The sequence below is a fragment of the Montipora foliosa genome, chromosome 13 (genome assembly GCF_036669935.1).
Source record: "Montipora foliosa isolate CH-2021 chromosome 13, ASM3666993v2, whole genome shotgun sequence".
Classification (NCBI taxonomy): Eukaryota; Metazoa; Cnidaria; class Anthozoa; order Scleractinia; family Acroporidae; genus Montipora; species Montipora foliosa.
The window spans coordinates 6,181,918-6,186,917 of record NC_090881.1 but is presented as its reverse complement, the minus strand read 5'-3'; positions in this window follow the sequence as shown (position 1 = coordinate 6,186,917).

Below are 5,000 nucleotides of genomic sequence, written 5' to 3'. Positions count from 1 at the left end.
TGTATAGAATTCGTAGTTATGTTAACGTGAACGCTGCCTCGACGGTTATACATGCATTTATAACTACGCGGTTGGACTATTGTAATAATCTGTAATTTGGATTACCAAAGTATAAAATGAAGAATTTGCAACAAATCCCGAACAGTGCGGCTCGTTATGTCACTGGTCCAAGGAAATATGGCCATATTACTACTGTCTTGGAACAGACAGGTCCTACTGTTCTTGGACTTGCCACAGGTGACCATGTAACCCTGTGCTACCTGCCTCATGCAGAGAAGGAAACTCTGTCAAAAAACCTCGCTGCCTTGCGGTGTCATTGAGATGACAAAGGCTAGGGGAGTAAACCCCAACAGATAATCCGGAGTGGAGCCCCTAAGGCGGCTGGTTCTTGCAACGCAATACCTTCCGGCAACTCCTGCAGCCAACCTGACGCCAACTGTATTGGTTTGTCCTTTCCGTTGGATCTCGTCAGCACGGTTAGAGAGGGGGGTCCTGACGACTGGGCATCCCAGGACCTCCATATCATCGCCCTGGCCTGCGCCCTGGAGAGGTCACTCCAGTGCCGCATCCCGCGGCAGCACAACATGGGGAGACGGCAGTTACCGGTTAAAAGCCCAGAGCTTATTGGCGTTAGTTCGGGCGCCTGGGGCTGTCTCCTGTCGGTGGGAGGGATTATCGCATCCCACTGGCCAGCTACCGCCCGCCTCAAGCTGGGCAGCCCCCAGCCAGTAAGGTGCTGGCCCGCCACAGTCCGCCTACTTCAATGGGTGCCTGGAGTGTAGGCCAAAAGCCGAAAAGCGGACTGTAACCCACGCACCAGGCAACAAGAAAAGGAACACAAAGCCGCCAGTGCTGAAACTGGCAACCTGGAACGTCAGAACTATGTGTCCTGGCCTGTCTGACGACCTCCAACAAATCAGTGATGCCAGGAAGACCGCCATCATCGACCGTGAGCTGAAGCGGCTGAACATCGACATTGCAGCCCTCCAGGAGACGCGACTCCCTGGCTGCGGCAGTCTGAAGGAGAGGGACTACACCTTCTTCTGGCAGGGACAGGAGCAACAAGAGCACCGACTCTACGGCGTCGGCTTCACTGTCCGAAACTCACTTCTCTCCTCCATTGAAGCGCCCTCCTCAGGCACACCGCGAGTCCTCTCCCTGCGCCTCACCACCGCCTCTGGACCAGCCAACATCCTAAGTGTCTACGCCCCCACACTCTGCTCCACAGCTGAGGCCAAGGACCAGTTCTATGAGGAGCTGGAGGCGAAGATACAGCGGGTCCCTTCCAAGGAACACCTGTTCCTGCTCGGAGACTTCAACGCCCGTGTTGGTGCTGACCATGACTCCTGGCCTCGCTGCATCGGCCACTTTGGCTTAGGCAAGCTAAACGAGAACGGCCAGCGCCTCCTTGAGCTTTGCTCCTACCACGACCTGTGCCTGACCAACACCTTCTTCTCCACCAAGCCCCACCACAGGGTGTCCTGGAGGCACCCCAGGTCTCATCACTGGCACCAGCTGGACTTTGTCATTACCAGGAGATCCCTGCTGAGCCAAGTGCTAGTCACATGCACCTTTCACAGTGCTGACTGCGACACTGACCACTCCCTGGTGGCCAGCAAGGTTCGTCTCCTCCCCAAGCAAGTCCACCGCTCCAAGCCGAAGCCCCGACCCCGCATCAACACAGCCAGCACTGCAAAGCCTGAGCTGCGGCAACGCTTCGCCAATGCAATTGATGTAGCCCTGGAGGACTGTCCAACTGACAGCGCTACACAGCAGTGGAACCACATCCGTGAGGCTGTGTTCGAGACCGCCCTGGACACCTTTGGAAGAAGAGAGAGAAAGAGCGCAGACTGGTTTGAGGCTGGTGCCACCGAGCTTGAGCCCGTCATTGCCGCCAAGCGAGCCGCTCTTCTTGCCTACAAGAAAGACCCCTCAGCAAAGACGCTTGCAGAACTCCGTGCTGCACGCAGCGAAGCTCAGAGGATTGCCAGGCGCTGTGCCAACGACTACTGGTTGAATCTTTGCCAAGGCATCCAGCTTGCCGCCGATCTAGGCAACGTCCGTGGGATGTATGAGGGAATGAAGAAGGTGATCGGCCCAAGTGCCATCAAGACTGCCCCACTCAAGTCAGCTGATGGCGGCATCATCAAAGACCGCAGCAAGCAGATGGAGAGATGGGCGGAACACTACCAAGAGCTCTACTCAAGGGAAACCATTGTGACCAATACAGCCCTTGAGAACACCCTTCTGCTGCCCGTGATGAACGAGCTGGATGAACCACCAACCATTGAAGAACTCCGCAAGGCCATTGACTCCCTTTCCAGCGGCAAGGTCTCAGGCAGTGACAACATACCCCCTGAAGTCGTCAAGGCCGCAAAGGAGAGCTCCCTCCTACAGCACCTTCACGAGCTTCTAATGCAGTGCTGGGAGGAAGGAGCAGTGCCCCAAGACATGCGAGACGCCAAGATCATCACGCTCTACAAGAACAAGGGCAGGAGGAGTGACTGCAACAACTACCGAGGCATCTCTCTCCTGAGCGTTGTCGGCAAGGCCTTTGCCCGGGTGGTTCTCAACAGACTGCAACTTCTCGCTGAGCGTGTCTACCCAGAGGCGCAGTGCGGCTTCAGGGCCGCCAGGTCAACCATCGACATGGTGTTCTCAGTGAGGCAGCTGCAGGAGAAATGCCGGGAGCAGAGAAAACCCCTGTACCTGGCCTTCATTGACCTGACCAAGGCCTTTGACCTGGTTAGCCGTGAAGGACTGTTTGCCCTCCTCCAGCGGATTGGATGCCCCCCCCAAGCTTCTGAGCATGATTGTGTCCTTTCATCAGGATATGCGTGGGACCGTTCAATTTGACGGATCCTGCTCGGAACCCTTCCCCATCAAGAATGGAGTAAAGCAGGGCTGTGTCCTTGCTCCAACCCTCTTTGGCATCTTCTTCTCTCTGCTCCTCTCCTATGCTTTCCGGGATTCTGAAGACGGAATCTTCATCCACACTAGGAGTGATGGAGGCCTCTTCAATCTGTCACGTCTCCGGGCAAAGACAAAGGTGCAAAAAGTGCTGATCAGAGAGCTCCTCTTTGCTGATGATGCTGGAATAGCAGCCCACTCGGAGGCAGCACTGCAGCGGCTCATTGACAGCTTTGCAGCTGCCTGTACAGAGTTCGGCCTCACCATCAGCCTGAAAAAGACACAGGTCATGGGTCAAGACGTCAGCAACGACCCGAGCATCTCGATCGGCGACCACACCCTCGAAGTGGTGGACAAGTTCACCTACCTCGGGTCCACCATCTCCAGCAACCTCTCTCTTGATGCAGAGCTGCACACGAGGATTGGCAAGGCAGCAACAGCATTGGCCCGCCTGACAAAGAGAGTGTGGGACAACACCATGCTCTCCACAAACACCAAGATGAGAGTCTACCAGGCCTGCGTACTGAGCACTCTCCTTTACGGCAGTGAAGCATGGACCCTCTACTCCTACCAGGAACGCAGGCTGAATGCTTTCCACATGCGCTACCTCCGCAGACTCCTTGGCATCACCTGGCAAGACCGCGTCACCAACATCGACGTCCTGGCCAAGGCAGGGATGCCCAGCATATTTGCCATCCTGACCCAGAGACGTCTGCGCTGGCTTGGCCATGTCACTCGAATGGATGACGGCCGCATCCCCAAAGACATGTTGTTTGGGGAGCTGGCCACTGGCACCAGACCCACAGGACGTCCAGCCCTCCGCTACAAGGATGTGTGCAAGCGTGATCTGAAGGCTGGTGGGTTCAACCCCTCCGACCTAGAGTCAGCAGCCTCGGACCGATCTGGCTGGCGGTCCACCACACAAGCAGTCATCAAGGAAGCAGAGGAGAGGAGAGCAACCCGCTGGGAAGAGAAACGCCTTCGCAAGGAGCAGCTGCTACAGTCAGCCCCATCCCAGACAGGAAGACAGGAGCCGGTCTTTACCTGCAGCAGATGCAACAGGCAATGCGGGTCCCGCATCGGCCTTTACAGCCACACCCGGCGCTGCAACACAAAGTGACAAGCCTGGGCGCAGTCAACCATGGTCTCTCGAGATCGACGGAGCCATCATGACTACTGTCTTAGTACAACTACAATGGTTGTCTGTCTCATATCGGATCGTGTTTAAGCATCTTCTTTTTGTCTACAAATCGTTGAGTGGTCTTTGCCCAAAATATCTAACAGAACTCCTGGATCATCGGTAATCAACTAGATCTCTTCGCTCAAACTTTCAAGACCTGCTAATGCAGCCAACGTGTAAAACTAAAACATATGACTTTCCTTTTTACTAAATTTATTAAGAGTAACTCTTTATCATGTTTTTACTGGGTTGCCTATGGGCAAACCCAGTCGAGGTCTACGTTTAGTTTGTTTGTTTTCTTTTCTTTTTTTTTTTTTTTTCCGTGTCGGTAAAAGTCTTGCCTGTCACTCCCCTGGTAAGTAGTGTCTTTGTGTATAGAGCCTTCTGCCCGTATTTTCTTAGGATCGAGAGGGTAGTGGAACTGCGTAGATTTCTCTTGTGGACACAGTAGAATCATTAACTTAGCCTGCAATGGCTTCGAAAGTCATGCAACGCGAATGGCGTTTTAGTGGATCCTTAAACAAAATATACCCTTATGGAGCTCAATAATGGAAAGTCAGTTGGATAAACTAGGCATGAATCTCAAAAGCGATGAGTACTGGACTTCGACAACAATCTATCGCCCGTCGAGACGAAATCAAAGTGAGCAGTATTTACCTGAAGTACATGGTAATTTGACACAATTGAGTTTCTTGTCTTCACGCACGCAATCAAATGGGAAGAGGTTTTCGCCTCTAAGAGCAAATATGTTGTTTGTTTCAATAAAATTTTCGCTGGAAAAGGATTCTGTGGTATTTTCTGCCTTTGTGAATTATAATATCATGTTGTGTATTGAATGTTCGAGCTTAAGGTTCAAATGTGATATGGGAGAAGTTTTTTAGTATTGCTCTGTAAGCAGGAAGGGTTCACA